The sequence below is a fragment of the Gadus chalcogrammus genome, chromosome 9 (genome assembly GCF_026213295.1).
Source record: "Gadus chalcogrammus isolate NIFS_2021 chromosome 9, NIFS_Gcha_1.0, whole genome shotgun sequence".
NCBI lineage: Eukaryota > Metazoa > Chordata > Actinopteri > Gadiformes > Gadidae > Gadus > Gadus chalcogrammus.
The window spans coordinates 19,324,833-19,342,123 of record NC_079420.1 but is presented as its reverse complement, the minus strand read 5'-3'; the positions used below and the strand labels follow the sequence as shown (position 1 = coordinate 19,342,123).

General features: G+C 44.5%; 1 long non-coding RNA gene across 2 annotated transcripts; it reads right to left on the bottom strand.

Annotated features, from left to right (window-relative positions):
- Nucleotides 1-3,525: 3,525 nt before the first annotated feature.
- Nucleotides 3,526-6,213, bottom strand: LOC130388997 (uncharacterized). Of its 2 annotated transcripts, none has more exons than XR_008896490.1 (6): nucleotides 5,877-6,213; nucleotides 5,532-5,633; nucleotides 5,031-5,203; nucleotides 4,798-4,876; nucleotides 4,405-4,522; nucleotides 3,526-4,219 (listed from the first exon to the last, which is right to left on the bottom strand). It is a non-coding gene; the product is annotated as an uncharacterized LOC130388997 (long non-coding RNA). The 2 variants fall into 2 exon arrangements; XR_008896491.1 differs by having other exon boundaries at nucleotides 4,405-4,499.
- Nucleotides 6,214-17,291: the final 11,078 nt, after the last annotated feature.

Sequence of the window (17,291 nt, the reverse complement as noted above, 5' to 3'; positions counted from 1 at the left end):
ACAATGACCCCCAACCTATCCATATAGTTGTGTTGTCTAAAACCTATCAAAACAGTTGTGTTACCTAAAACTAACTAAAAAGTTATGCTGCCTATATCTATCCAAGCCTTATCTTAACTGCACTCATTCAATCAGAGATAGGATTTGTGATCACTTATCTAATGTGATGAAGGTTAGATACGATGACTGTTCTAATTGAGGGCCCTATGGGAGCAACGTTAAGGCATTTTCATAAATAATCAAGATTGTTGCTGCTGATGTGTTCCTGATATGTCAATTGTTGGTGATAATTTGCATAAAAGTGTGTGTGTGTGTGTGTGTGTGTGTGTGTGTGTGTGTGTGTGTGTGTGTGTGTGTGTGTGTGTGTGTGTGTGTCTGACTCGTGTTTGTGCAGAGGACTCGATGGGAGGAGCAGCAGAAGGAGCGGCGGGAGGAGCAGCTTCGTGTGGACTCTGCGCTCTCGGCTGTGCTGCTGGAGAGACAGCAGAGCCGGACTCACAGGATGCAGAGACAAGAGCTGGACCAGACCAACGCTCAGCTGGCCCAGGCGCAGAGGCAGCAGTCAGTGGCTCACTCGTTTACAATGACCCACCAAGTCCCTAGATCAGTATCTGAAGCCAGAGCTCAAATATGTTTTCATGTTTTACTTTCTTTTGCCTCAAAATCCCCTTCTGAAAGCTTCATCCACTAGCACGAATTAGATGTCTGCTGTAGAATAGCTGCGTGAACAGGAAACACAGCGCAACACGCACACCACAACAACAGACTGGTATTTAACCATCTATTGTATTTGCACAGCATTAATCTATTGCTCAATAACCCTACCTGTGGCTGCTATCACTACCACTTGAACACCCTACACTTCACACTTTATTGCACCTCATTACTTTTTATTAGTATTGATGCTGCTACTTACTTATTTATTTTAATACTTATTTTATATTTTTTATTTTATATTTTTTACTTTGTTTCTTTTCATATGGTTTCTTATATTTATTTATTTAATCTTGTACTGTTGCTGCTATGTGAATGTTGAGGAACCAAGCCTAAGAATTTTACTCTTGTGTACTGTACAATAAGATGTAATAAAAGTGATTCTGATTCTGAACACCCCACCTTTCTGTTTCTGGTTTCCAGGCTCTTTGGTCTCCCCTCAGAGTTCTGCTATTTTATATAGCATTGCTGGATCCAAGATAAACAATGAGTCAACTGTAATTCATGCACACAAGTAGATAAATAAATGATCTCTCCAATCATCATTCCCTTTCCATCATCAGGGAAACAGTCCTGGAGAAGGAATGCTTTGGCGGCTTTGATGACATACTTCTCCAAGTTAAATACCAGCAGCCGCAAGCCTGACATCTGCAATGATCTGGCCCAATCAGCGATTGTCTTGTCCAGGAAATAAACATGCTTCAAAATACCTGCCATTGCCGTTTTAACCTTGTCGTATTAGGTTAAATGGGCTCTCAAGTCTCAAGCATCGGGCGTGAGACACAAGGATTTCAACCCATGCACACGCTCACACACCACATTTTGATTTCTCTCACAGAGAAATTACCAGGATAGCGCCCAACCAAGGTAGGAATCAAATGGGTTCCCCGTACGTATGGTGACCAGACGTCCTCTTTTGCCCGGAATTGCCCTCTTTTTGAGACACTTTCAAAAAATGTTTCCGGGCGGAATTTCAAAATCTTCCGGGATTTTATTAAAGCCTCATAAATTTTAACATTCAATTTGCTTTGCGTTTCTCTGGGTCGTCTGGAGTTAAGCTACGCCCTCCCCTACTCTGTTCTGTTCTCTTTGCATTGGTGGAAGTGACTTTAGAGTTACCGCCATGTTTTGTATATATTTTTTCTTTTACCATTATTGTTTTATAGGGACAAACTTAACACATTTCTCCTACAGGGGATTTATAGAGTTGTTTCTATTGAACAGAACAGTACTTTACACACACTTTACCACAGCATTGGCCTACTGAATGCCACATATATTTCAAGCATTGGATTGAATGCCACTTAAATCTATAATTATTTTTTTGCACGTTTACAAGTTCAGGGAAAAGTATATGCCTCTACTGTTGCTTAGGCCAATAGCCTTGTGTTGTTGGCAGTGTTGTTTCTGAATATTAGTGTTAAGGGCCAATAATGCTTATTATCATACAGTCACCATGTCCTTATGGCACCACATTTGTATGCAGTCACATACATCCCCCGCCCACCGACTAAATCTCACTCTGAACTCAGTTCCAAACATGAGAGCCAGTGTTAATCTGCAATGTAAATTCAATCATATTTTTCGGAAATGTTTACTTCATGACCTACATTTTCCATGAAATCGACATTTAAGAAAAATCTAAAATCTTTATTCAACATCTCAAAAGTACCATTTCATTCAATTTCACATAGGCCTATATAAAAAGATGTGCCGTGCAGAACAAAACACAACAGTAGAAAATCCTCTGGCAAATTAGGGCAAGTGTAAAGACGTTTCAATTACTGCAAAACTTAAAATTTCTACAGACACCCGCCTCCAATTGAGTGAACAATTATCAATTGAGCAGTTCCAGACCTTCTGTACAAATGAAATTAAGTACGATGGTCTGGTAGGATCAGGCTAGGCTTAGACCAGACGGAAAAATAAAATGCCAAAATTATTTCTATGTTTTATTTTGCATGAAAATTTTTCATAATGCTTCACCTGAATAAACATAATGAGCAGTTTACTATAGCTTAAAATAGCTACCTGACTGCTGTGCTGCTTATCCCCAAATGGCTAAAGTTCCATTCAAGTTATTTCAGAGTAAAATTAATACAAGTGAGACAGACATTACACACACACATCTGACTGGGGATAGGATAGGTTAATTCACTTGAGATGGTAAAAAGGTTATGTTTTTAAACTGTTTATTCTCTTGCCAGAAGGACTATCTACACTAGGCTAGTACTTATAAATACTTTTATTTATTTGTTTAACCCAAAAATTATATTCTGGGCTAAACACAGGGTCTGTGATTAGGATGTCTGGGTTCAGGGTCTGTGTTCAGGGCCTAATCGACCAGGTAGACACGCCTCCTACCGCCCTCCGAGCTCCAGGAAATGCACCAAGTTCCAGGTGGTTAATATTTAGCTCAGACGTGATTCACTCAATACATTCATGAACCAAAATCTGACCGCAGCTGACCTCAGATCTGGTGAACTGGGCTTTTATTTCTTTCACTTCATATGTTTCGACCAATCCTGTTGCTGGAGGCAGAGTTATTTGCAGACAAACTAGACCAGCCCATGAACATTTTTAAATGTTAATACACAGACATTCCTGTATAATTAAGGTGTATGACGGCTCCCTCTGCTGGACAGCAGTCTCACACCAAACTACATTTTCAGTTTGAACCAACGTAGCTATAGTTAGTACATTGATGTGAGACGGGTTGGTGGATTGAACGTGTTGTAGTAGAAAAGAATGGCCTGCGGGGCAGTATGTACATTGTTAAATACATGAATAGGCTTGAATTTAGTAGTAATATGGAGGTTTCAAATTTTTACAAAATGGATCATGTGAACAGGCTGAATAACAATCATGTATATTAAATGTATTGCAGGAGTTTAGCTTGACATTAACCAAGATAAAGGACAATTAAATGAACAGCACCAAACATGTAGAAGTCAATGTGGGATTTTAATATATAAACAAAAACACTTGACAGAAGTTGAACACAATTTTGTAAAGGAAAGCAGAGGATAACATTTTCCCAAATTAATCTTTTCAAAATGTCACCACCATTCCGAAAGCAAGTGAAGAGGTTTGTGTAAAAGCAGACCTCCCTGACCAGCTCTGTCCCTGACACTAAACCCTGACTCTCAACCCTAACGCTGAACCCTCTGAGGGCAGGAAGACGCGACTTCAGTGTAAAGGTTTGAACCACAGAGAAGGAAAAAAAGAGGAAGCAGTAGAGAGTAGTGAAATAGTGAGGTTAGTGACAGACGTGAGGGAAAGGCGTGTGGAAGCACACGGTTACATGTGGGGTCAAGAAGATCACTCCCACTGGAGGTCATTGATCCATCAGCCTCAGACTGCTGAGCTCAGCAGGTCTTCTGGAGGACGAGGCTCATTTGAACTGAGGAGACGGGACCAGCAGGATGTCAGGATCAGGGCGGTTCAGCTCATCTGTGTCTACCCCCGACCAAACAGGATCAGGTGAGGTTCAGCTCAGGTGTGTCTGCCCGGACCAAACAAGGACATTGATTAGGTTCAATATTCAAAAGATGCAACATTATCTGAACCAAAGATAAGTCATCAAGGAGCAGGCAGGTTTTAGGGCGCCTTGCTCAAGGACGCATCACTGTATTCTGAGGACTTGAACCCGGCACCATTGGTTTGAGAGTTGAACCCCCAACCCCCTACCTAGTCCACTATGTCAAGATAGATATAGTCCTGGTTCTCCTCAGGATTTGCCTTCCAGATGTACGGCTTCTCCATCAGTCCTCCAGATTCCTGGTCTGGTTACAAACGCAATTTGTCTCTAATGAAAGGTAACAAACACAGTAGTAGTTTGTCTATGATGTAAGGTAACAAACACAGCTGTATTTGGGCTCTAATGCAAGGTAACAAACACAGGAGTAGTTTGTCTCTAATATCAGGTCACAAACACAGGAGTAGTTGGGCTCTAATGGCGCGTAACAAAGTAGCAGCTGTAGTTTGTCTGTTAAACAACCACAGTAGTATGCCGTAACTTGTACTGGACGAAATAATCCTACGTTACAACAAGTCCAATCTGTTTATTTTATGCAAACTTACGAGGATCCTGGTTGGTAGAGTGATGTCGTCCTCCAGAGTATTGGCTCCTCCAGCAGCTCTCCTCAGCCAGTGTCCTGGTCTGGAACAAACAGCGGAAGTCTTGCTTCAACATGTGGTAAAACAGATGTAGTCGTCTGGTATATATGGTACAAACGACGGAAGTTTGTGGTAGCAGTATTCTATGAGAAGTGGCAGTGAGTGTGATGATCACTTCAGAGTCAAGCTCCATCTACCCCACGACAGACGTCCTTCACCAGGCAGGGCCTCCACCAGCTCCTCCACCAGGCAGGGCCTTCAGCACGGCTCCTCCATCAGCTCCTTCAGCACGGCTCCTCCATCAGCTCCTTCAGCCATGGCATCTCCATCAGCTCCTTCAGCACGGCTCCTCCAGACATGGTTTCCTGGTCTGGTTACAAACACAGTTTGTCTCAGCAGTAAATCACCTGGGGACGCAACACACCACACCTCCTGCTGCATCTGAGGTTCACTTGTGAAATGGAAGACAAATTTAAACACTTAAATTAGACAACGTCTGCAGATTGTCGCGTTCCGCAATTCATCCACTGCGGTCGTAGCAGCACTAGTAACATTAATGGCTCATATGACTCTTACATAACCCCCGTATGAATGAACTAAAATCACAGCTTGGCACAGATTTAAAGTCATAAGATGATCAAAACCAGACCTAAACGACCATGGATTTAAGTGTTTCAGATGAGCTTGGTGATGGTTACCCTCTGGTCCGGTGCTGCAGGCCCCTGGTCTCCAGCCTCAGTCTCCGGTCCACCCTGGCACCACAAGCCTCCGGTCCCCAGCCTCTCAGCCTCGCCTTTCAGCTACAGCAGAAGGTTTATATCAGCATTTGCCCAACCATAAACTTAATTGACTCATCTGAAACCGAGTTACACAATTAATTGAACTATTATTTTATAACTCAAGGCTAGAAAAGACTTGAGACCAGACATGAGCATCCCGTTTTTGGGAATGAAGACAGAGCAGTCCACATCTTTAAAGAAGTGGTTCAGGCCATGCATTGAAACTGACCTGAGAAGACTCTACTGACACACCAGAGCACTGACCTGTTCTGGAGGACTTCTGACAGGAGGTGGAGATCTGGCTTTGGGTGAGGAGGTGGAGGTCTTGCTCTGGGTGAGGAGGAAGACACCTTGGAACAAACTACATGTTACCATTTTAACCTTGTACAGTTCTAGAGTATCTTCTACTGTAACATGTGGGAAGGACGGCCATTTTTTTAGCTTTGATATTATCCAGTTGGTAACTCTGCACCAAAGTCGTTATTTAACGTAATTCCATTGGGTAGGGTTTATCTTCTGTGGCAATTAATGACCGCAGATATTTAGAACGTACAAAATCTGAAGTAACAAAGAACACTAAGCAGTATTGATATTAAATCAAATATACTCAGCCATATTCAGGTGCTGGGTTCCGTTGAAGAAATGTCAAATAATCTTCCACCTTGAAATTATCTTCAGCCTTCACTGATGTCAAAAATGTGCCCGCAAGTAGAACGCTGTTTTGTACGCAGTGAGAGTCCCGTCACGTCATCGTGGTTAAAAGTACGGCGCAACCATCGGAAATTATCAACGTATTGTACGACGTACGTGTCAGCATGTATTTAATATCAAACTTAAGTTGTTTAAGATAGGGGGGCAACCATTCCAAATGGAAACCGACTGAAAAATATTTTCCGTTGGCAACGGCTTGAGGTTACGCAAATACAATCCAGAACGTTCCGCCTGATTCCCCCCAGGGGACTCCCGTCCAACTAACTGCCAGGTGGTTTCTTATGGATTTCAAGACTACAACGTTCTAAGCTAACCATTGGGACTAAATAAAATGAACGCACTCAGAAACTTCCACGGCGGGAAGCACAAACCGTCCGACTGGAATCCGAACATTCCAGCCGGAACCAACCAAAGAAAAACAGAACCAGCGCCTCACCTTGAGCTGAACGGAGGAAGATCCTGAAGTCCAGCGATGGTCTTCATTAAAATACAGCCAACAGACTTACCTTGAGGAGATCTGTTTGTTGCTGTTGGTCATTAATACTATTCCGTGTACCTTTACATTATTACGCACCCAGTGTGTACAAGTTATATCACTTAAAACCGTACGAAGAACCAAACTACCATGTTCGTCCCACAACAACTTTAAACATAAAATCCTGGATTCAGTCAATACAAAAGCGTGTCTACATTTTACAATTATCTAGATTATTCAGGGTAAAAACCATACAAAGCAAATCTAAACGTTGAGCTCACAGCGAGCCGACCATAGCCCTGCAATGTCACCCTGACCGCCTCATCACCAACAGCAAATCATGCCAGCCAGCCAACACATGTACAGCTCCAGTGAGAAGTGGGCTTCTGAGTGAAAGGACTGCCAATGATAAAAAGAAGCCCAATTCTTGAACTATCCAACCATCTTCATGGTTTAAAGATTTACAGACTTGACATTCCATTGTATTCTAATCACCTTTGTCTGCTCCCTCGTTACTTATAAAACTCTACATCTCCATCACTAGAGTGTTGCATCCTACTCATGGGGGTGTGGTCTGAGTGAGCAGAGATGCATGCTGGGATACAGTGCTGTCTGAAGTCTTCAGTTCTATAGACACGCCCCTCAGGAGAAACCAAGTGTTTGAGAATCCGTCGTGACATCAGTTACATGAGCTGGAATATCCTTCAAGATGGCACCAGGATTCTCAGAGGAGAAAGGCCAAGAGGAAGATGTGTGGGTTCTTCCTCTCAGCCAGTGGAACACAACGGTCTTCAGAGTACCATGGAACACTTTCAAACATTCACCTCTTTACACCTTGAAGCCCCAGCGAAGGTTTCCTTACCTCCTCAGCTGAAGAGCACAACTTCAGCTTGAAGAGCGCACTAGCTGGAGTTCCCGGAGTGGTTCTGATTTGAGGGAACCAATCGTTCAGCTAGTCCTGTCCGAAACAAATACAGTTCAGCCTGAGAAGACGTGCAACTGAGAGCAAGACAAGATCCACAGGGCTCTCCATCAATCCAGCCAGGTAGGAAGAGCCGTCTCATTACAGGTCTAAAGGTCATCTTCAATATCCATTTAGGTCCCTTTCCAACGTCAGACTCTCCTTGTGGAATTCCTTTAGGTGTCCATCCTCCATTGATCCTGATCGGTGTAGTCCTAGTTTGAAGTCACTGATCTGAACATGCCGCTTGCATCCTTTTACACTTGATTTGGATACTCTCCTTCCTGCCCAGTGTGTTGGATATCACTCCGGAGCGTCGCTCAGGGCTCTTCATGTCTACTGGAGGCCCTTAAGTAGACATGTGGCCGTCCATCAGGTATGATTTATTTGACCATTCCAATATCCCATGCCAATCACACAGACCCCTGCATGGACATTATCACTGTCAAAGCAAGCCGGAAACACACACACACAGAACCCAGGACAGGCACGTAGAACCCCATGCCAGGTGTGAGTCGGAGACACACACACACACACACACACACACACACACACACTAGAACCCTAACGATGCTCAAAAATCATCCCTCTCATGCCAAACACACGCCACTGAGCCATAAAAGGCCAAACAATCATGCAGGGTAAAAACCTCATCCCAAATAACATTCCATCATCCCCCCAGCTCTCCTGCCACGGCACCCATAACAGAACAACCAATGTCTCCAGAGACGTAAATTATGTACAACATTCTTCAGTGGCGTCCCACATTGGTGATGGATTATGCTTGGCGTCTCTAAAATGTGTCCCAGGTTGATTCAACGTCTCTGAAGTCATGTCTTTGTAGTCCATTGGTTTCCTGAATGACGGGCCTTCACAGATGCAAACGGTGCAGCTTTAGTCAGCCTGAGGACAGGAAGGAAGTCATCTGTTCAGAAGACCACCCAGTGGAGGGGGGTGGCTCTTGAGGAGCAGGATCCATATGGGGATGGCCCCAAATAAGACCTTCTTGGAAATGAAACTGTTCCTGAGGAGTCACGATGCCTGGAGGAGACTGTTGAATGTGTTCCATGGTTCTCTGTGTCAGACTGAAGTTGTGTTTTAGTCGTTGAGATGAAGAGCCCCCTCATCTCCCCCTGGTGTTTCTCCTTCTGAATCCCTGAGTCCATTTTAAAAGAACATTCCAGTCCATGTAACTGACGTCACGACGGTTTCTCAAACACTCGGTTTCCTCTGAGGGGGCGTGTCTACAGACCTGTAGACTTCAGACAGCTCTGTATCCCAGTATGCACCTCCGCTCGCTCAGACCACACCCTCATCAGTAAAGCAACACTCATGTGTTGAAGATGCAGAGCACAGGAGAATAGAATGAAAGAAGACTGATGATATCAGAACCCAACCCATTACTCCTGCTTACTACAATTCACTGGAGCCTGTAACCATTTTAACAAATCATTAAAACCAACATAAACCAAACACCTAAGTAACCCTTGAACCAATAAAACATCCTTACTCAGATCAACCTTCAGGTAACAGGTTAACTCACCAGGAAGCCAAAATACATCAATGTGCCCAAGAGTATTGAGAAATTAATGACTTACAGTTTGCAGTTCATCTTCATGGTTACGTTGGGATACTCACAGAACTGCAGTTAAATATCCATGATAGACCTTTGAAGGAAGGAACAGTTTACTCATGGTCCAAATTACCAATGAGTAAAACCACCACAATCCCCGATTTCCTTCACACATTATCAGTGATTTATATTCAACATGCGCGTGTGTGCGCGCAGCTGTCATCAAAGAGACCAGAGAGACTCATTCACTGGTTAAACTGGAGTCATCGCCTACCACCACACACACACACACAAACACACCATACAGACACAACTTACAGACACACCAATATACCATATAGATTCACACCATATGCACGCACACACCACAGATACACTCATAAATTCACACACAATATTGATACACACAACCAGTGGAGGCTTCTCCATTGAGGAGAGGGAGGAAGATCCTCCTTAACATTGTTGATAATAAAAAAAATGTACATTGCCCAGACCACTGTAATGAATTAATGCCCTTAAATATGACTACTTTAATGACTTTGAATGTATAATGTTAGTTTCCCTGGGTAAAGGGACATTAGCACCCCCTATTGCCTTTTTACAATAACTTCAGGGAAGAAGGACCTCCCTCAGCCTCCGTTGACTCCCATTCATTTCCCAGAAAGTACTGGCGTCCGGTGAATAACATGGGTTTCTCCTCTGAGAAACCCATGTTTCTCAGAGGCGTCTGATTCGCGCAAAAATCTAGTCGCGCTGCGATTGGTTCGCCGCTATGAACCAATCAGCAGGATCCCTGGCTGGTGAGCAGTGTTGCCAGATTTCCCACCCAATTGGGTTACTTTTAACCGCTTTAGGATGGGAAAATTATTATTGGGCGGGAAATTTACCCAATCTGGCAACGCTGTGGATAACAAACAAACCTGCTCTGCCTGCATTGCCGCTCAGTCCAAGAGACGCAAAGCAGGTGAAATCATCTGAAGGACAACGAGATTCTAACATTTGCGAATAAGGTGTACAATGGAAACATTGGAAGCAGAGGACATTGTTCATGTTTAATTACACAAAGCATTCCATTCATTGAGTTACAGTGGTAAGTTAGCGACCAAAGAAAAAGGTAGACCACTTCGCAAAATCGAGACCACCAAAGGTAATGGCAACGTCAGTGTTTTGGGTGCTACATGGTTTGCTAGGTACTCATGGCTTACTGGTAGCATTACTAGCAATCGACTGTATTGCTGGCCCTGTTTGCTAATGAATAATGGCAAATCTCCAACGTGGGCTGTTCATGGTTTCCCTGATGTGAATAGGGCAACCAAACGCTGCGACTAGTGTCAAGTTGACGTTGGTGCTGCTATCCGACTTTCCTTGCTAGGCACCATGCCTATACATCAGGTTGAATCTAGAATAATGTTCTCGTTCTTTTACTAGTTTGCTACTCTGACGGTTCTGTTTCATATTGTCGAAATGGTGTGGAAACAGTGAATGATTCAGAGCATGATGCATTTTAAATGGCATCACTTTGTCTTTTCTTAAAACAATTGTACCTGAAAATAAACATAGCTAAATTACAACCAATAACTTCAGTCATTGAGGGCAAAAATAGATCCAGATTTTTTTATTTACTTTTGCAAATCAAGAGTAGGCCTGATTTGACTAATGGGCTTTGCATCCTTTCCTTCTGCCCTTGTAGTCAATTTCAAAGACATGCTGCCCACCAGCTTTCAAATTACAGTGATGCCACTGTTGGATTTGTATCAAATTTATTCACATAACTATCCCTCCCTACTATTTTGTAGTTCACCAAAACACCCTGAAACAACTTGAGTCTCACATTCTTATGCCACCATACACCAACAGTGCAAGCAGGCCCATGGCAACCAAGCGTGCGGTCCTTCCTCCCTCACTTTAAAAACTACCAGCCGCCACTGCACACAACATATAGACAGTGCCGCCGCTCCCATAACGCGCACTACGCGCTGCGCGTAGGGCCTCAAGTCCTGAGGGGGCCCCCAAAAAAAAAAAAATAATAATAATAATAATAATTAAAAAAAAAAAAAAATCTTACTTGTATACTTCTGGTTTTAAGTTTGTATTTATGGATAACAATTTAATTGAAAAGATTTTGGACATTCCAATACCTGCGTGCAGGGCCGACGGACTGCGGTGGAAAGTGAGACAGTTGTGGGGGGGCCCAAGGCAGAGGGGGGTCCATAGATACAAACCATATGCACACACACGCGATAGATACAAACCATATTTATATACACGCACACACCATAGGTATACACCATATAGATACTGTGGTACCCCGCTCCCCCAATGAGCCGGGTTCCAGGTACGAATCACACATTAAGCAAGGTTTAAGTCGACTAGGCATTTATTGCATACATCTTACACAGATTATACTTACAGTCTCTTGGGCCCTCCGTGAGCCTCTAGTCGCTCGCAGACCCGCGCGCTTCCTTCTCTCTCGCTCCCGTTCCTCCCAAATGCCAGTCCTCATGCTCCTTTTAAAATGTATTCCTGGCTGTCCAGCCAGGTGTCTCCCATCTCGCTGATTGGGGTTCAACGGGCGCTCTCCGTCGCCGGCTGGTGGATGACGGTAGTATATTCCGTCCTGGATGAAACCTCGGGTCCGTCCAGGCTGAGGTTTAAGGGGCTGGGGCCTCATGTACTAAGACTTGCGTGGATTTCATACTGAAACTTGGCGTACGCCAAAACCCAGAAACTGTCTTACGCACAAATAAATTCAGATGTATCAAAGTGTGCGAACGCATGGATCCAAGCACGTTTCTTTTGTACATCTCAATCAACGTGGAATTGAGCGCATATGCCGAGGTGCCAAACTCCTCCCTGTCCACGCCCTCATTTAAATATGCAATTTCATTTAAATAGGCCTCTGGACCTGAGATTCACCTCTTAATCCGATCACCTGGTACCATGAACAGAGGCAAAAAACGAAACTTCACGGAGTCCGAGCTCGAGATTTTGCTCCACGAGGTAGAAATGCGCAAGCATATGCTATTTGGAACCCTGTCAACAGGGATAAATGCAAAACAAAAGAGAAGTGAGTGGGAGCGTGTTTGCGAGGCCGTCAATGCAGTGGGGTCTCAGCAGCGCACACACTCTGAAATTAAAAAAAAGTGGTCAGACCTGAAGGTGGAGGTGAAGCGGAGGGTTTCTGCCCACCGCCGAAGCGTGACCGCAACAGGAGGGGGGACGGGAGTGGGGGAACTCTCCCCCTTCGATTTGAGAGTGGCCGCTTTGATCGGTGACACCAGTGGCGTAGCCAGAAACTAGTGGTGTTCCTGTTTTTTTTTTCTCAAATTTATTAACTCCAAAATAATACATTAACCATGTATTTTAACAGAGAACAAATGCAACCGCTGCAAAACATAAAGGGACGCAGTGCCCAGAGATGAAGAACACATAGAACGTGTGCGCATACTCATGGAGCCATATTACGCATGGTTAACAAACCCATTTAATCAGTCTCTGAACAACACCGCTGCTGGGTTAAGAATGTAACGTATTTGCTGCTATATTTGCGCTGCAACTGAATTCAGAGGGCAAGGCGGCGTGGCTCGGCATTAATTATCTCATATTAATGGATTAATGCATATGAGGCCGGTCTGGACTCATATTAATCTCATATGATGATTCCGTCCCACACAGCTGGCATGGCTCGGCTCAGGGTGGACTGGCACACTCCTGACCGATCGGCCAGCTCCCGCTGGAAGGCCCCTGTTGCCAGGAACCCCAGCGTGGTCAGCACCTGTGTGGGCACGGACAACCCCTGGCTCCTGGCTGTGTGGCGCTCTAGGGCCGGCCGCAGCTCTGTGCACAGCTCCAGTAATACTGGCCTGGGGAAACGCACAAAAACGCATGTTTTTGTGCGTACGCACAAAAACGTGGCGTACGTCCTTTTCCACGCTCACGTTCAGATGTACAAAACGTGAAATGACCGTAAAAATGTGCGGTCCCCACGCCAGCTCCAGAGCTGTCGTACGCACGTTTCTACAGCTATTGTTCCTTTGGCGACACTTAAGGCCGATTTATGCTCAGTTACGTAAGCGTAAGCGCAAGCGCAAGAGGCCCTTGCGCGCCCTTGCGCACCCCTTGCGCGACTTCTCACGTCTTGCGTGCGTCGGGCGATTTTTCTAGACTTGTGTCATTTTTTATGTAAGCTTTTACGCGAGCCGCCCAGCCTGCAAGGCTGTGATTGGTCTGCTGGTCTGGTTACTACTTCCTGTCTGGAGTATCACCCGGCAGGCTCATATACAAAAGCATTAACGTGAAGTGAAGTTAACTTTGCTGCCAACACATTATGTCGTTTTAAAATGTAGAGAGATATGCACATTTATACAACCCCAATGATCAACAACTTCATCACCCCTGTTCCTCTGTCTGTTGCCATCATTCACTGTGTATGGGGAGAACACGATCTGGCACATAAACAAACCAACGACTCCCACAGACAAAGACGTCATTCTCGAGGTCGTCTTCAACGAAAAACTTTCCTCCACATATTACTCCACCTACTGTTCTGGCGGTAAATTGCTTGGCAACACGCGCAACACGCGCAACCTAAAAGGGAGCATGAATTGCTTTGAGTAAATTTTGCGCAACAACGTAACACCAACGCTGAAGCATGCAGCCGCCTTTAGAGGTGACACTGGGAAACTGGGAAAAAAGGTGAAAACCATGACGACTCAGAGTGATTTGCACATCAGAGACACACTAATGAACAATTAACACACCTTGCAATTATATGGGTGGCTATAAAAGCATGCGCAATGGATGAAGAAAATTGTTTTAAAAATGGCTGCGTTAGCGTTGTTAGAGGACATCGCAAATGGTCAAATCCGAAGGGAACGTATATTTAGGGAACGCGAGGACTTACTCGCAAATGATGATGATTGGCTCATGAGCCGATTTCGTTTCCCCAGGCCAGTATACACTGGAGCTGTGCGCAGAGCTGCGGCCGGCCCTAGAGCGCCACACAGCCAGGAGCCAGGGGTTGTCCGTGCCCACACAGGTGCTGACCACGCTGGGGTTCCTGGCAACAGGGGCCTTCCAGCGGGAGCTGGCCGATCGGTCAGGAGTGTGCCAGTCCACCCTGAGCCGAGCCATGCCAGCTGTGTGGGACGGAATCATCATATGAGATTAATATGAGTCCAGACCGGCCTCATATGCATTAATGCATTAATATGAGATAATTAATGCATTCAAAGCCGAGCCACGCCGCCTTGCCCTGTGAATTCAGTTGCAGCGCAAATATAGCAGCAAATACGTTACATTCTTAACCCAGCAGCGGTGTTGTTCAGATACTGATTAAATGGGTTTGTTAACCATGCGTAATAGTATGGCTCCATGAGTATGCGCACACGTTCTATGTGTTCTTCATCTCTGGGCACTGTGTCCCTTTATGTTTTGCAGCGGTTGCATTTGTTCTCTGTTAAAATACATGGTTAATGTATTATTTTGGAGTTAATAAATCTGAAAAAAAAAACAGGAACACCACTAGTTTCTGGCTACGCCACTGGTGTCACCGATCAAAGCGGCCACTCTCAAATCGAAGGGGGAGAGTTCCCCCACTCCCGTCCCCCCATCTGTTGCGGTCACGCTTCGGCGGTGGGCAGAAACCCTCCGCTTCACCTCCACCTTGAGGTCTGACCACTTTTTTTTAATTTCAGAGTGTGTGCGCTGCTGAGACCCCACTGCATTGACGGCCTCGCAAACACACTCCCACTCACTTCTCTTTTGTTTTGCATTTATCCCTGTTGACAGGGTTCCTCGAGCTCAGACTCTGTGAAGTTTCTTTTTTTGCCTCTGTTCATGGTGCCAGGTGATCGGATTAAGAGGTGAATCTCAGGTCCAGAGGCCTATTTAAATGAAATTGCATATTTAAATGAGGGCGTGGACAGGGAGGAGTTTGGCACCTCGGCATGTGAGCTCAATTCCACGTTGATCGAGATGTACAAAAGAAACGTGCTTGGATCCATGCGTTCGCACACTTTGATACATCTGAATTTATTTGTGCGTAAGACAGTTTCTGGGTTTTGGCGTACGCCAAGTTTCAGTATGAAGTCCACGCAAGTCTTAGTACATGAGGCCCCAGGTCACTAAATACTACTCCTCCTTCTCTCTTCTCCTTCTCCCGTCTAATCCTTTTCTCCTCTCCTTCCGTCTCTGCGATATGCGATATGCGTCTTCCACCATTTTTATTGCCTCTACTCAAGAGAATAGATTTGGGTGGGGATTTCTATGTTTCATAAACATCCGGGGCTTAGCCCAGAGCAGGGATGGGCAACTGGCGGCCCGCGGGCCACATGCGGCCCGCATCCTCACTCAGTCAGGCCCGCACATAATAATATATAAATAAAATAAAATAAAAATAAATAATAATTGATCGAGTTACAGGAAACTCGGTCAAGAAAGATGAGAAGAATTCATAGAATTCGAAGGCAAACCCATGCGTCTAGTTTGCTTAGAAGCGATATCAGTCATTAAAGATATCCACTTAAGTCGCCACTACAACTACTACAACTGCTTGTTGGGTTTGAGTTCATTGAGTTGTTGCACTTAATGTTGGGCCACTGTTTTTCAGTTTTTTGACTTCATTGAATGATGATGTATGTGAGCCCTTTGCACTGATAAAAATACTGACCATTCATGTGGCTGTTTGAGCATGGAAAACATGAAATGAATGTATGTTGGTTCAATTAACATTGCGTACATAGGTTATGATTCTGGATGATTTTTTAGGTAGTGGCCATCCCCAAAATGCACCAGAATACAGGAAATCATATCTATCAAATTCAAAATTGTGTAGCTTCTCTCAGCTCACGTTTAGTTGAAGTGTGCAGTCATGTGGCCCTCCGATGGTTATGATGAATAATGTGGCCCTCTTTATCATGAAAGTTGCCCATCCCTGTCCTAGATTATAATTGTTTCTTCTTAGGTATCTTAGGTTGAACAGAACAATCAGTGTAAGAGTGTTGGCCAACAAAATAATCTAAATAAACAAGAACCTGGATTCGGGGATTCAGTCTGTATCTGGGGGACGAGACAGACGAACAGCAAAACACCCATGGAAACAAAGGTGTTTATATGGTTGCAACCAAGCAAGCTAGAAACATACAGGGCACACAACAAAACGGTCGAGAAAACGATTTTTACAGGGCTCACAATAGGGATGCAAACAATTAATCGATTATCGATTAATTGTCGATAAGAGATTACTCGATTAAAATAAATCGCATTTTTAACCCGTAATTCCCCAACCGTCCACGTGAGGGCGCGCTTGACGCCAGACGTACTTGACGCACACGCGGGAACACAAGCGGGATCACAAGCGAAGCAGAACAAGACAAACGAAAAGCGGGACACTACTAGCTGTGTTCGAAATCGTTCCCTATCATGGATGTAGTGCACTAAATAGGGTGCACGCCATTTTCTAGGGTGTTCGAATTCTCAGTGGTCCACTTGTTACGCCCCCCTGGTGGCTCGGAGTAGGACGCAACATAAGGGCAACAGGTTTGGGCAAGTGAGGGTGCAGTCACACAAAATCCAAGACAAAAGGTGAATTCAATATAAAGTGTTTATGTACAAAAAAGGCAACACAGGGATCAACAAGGACTGTCAGTGGCACCAAAGAAAAGAACATAACAAAACCCAACCCCCCATTGACAGGTGCTTTGCACCGAAAAAGTACAGTGGGTGGTGCTCACTCTAACCTAGGGTATTAACAACGGGTAAACCTACGTGTATGAAATATGTAAACCCCAGGGTATCTTACCTGTCCTTATTGACCCTGTGCGCACAACAAAAGAATTAACAGAGACAAAGACAAAACTAAAGTAGGCTGCTAACAACTAAAGTAGTAAGGTTTAAACAAACGTGTAACAACTAAAGACAATACAATAAACCAACAAAGAAACCAAGCACTAGCAAACA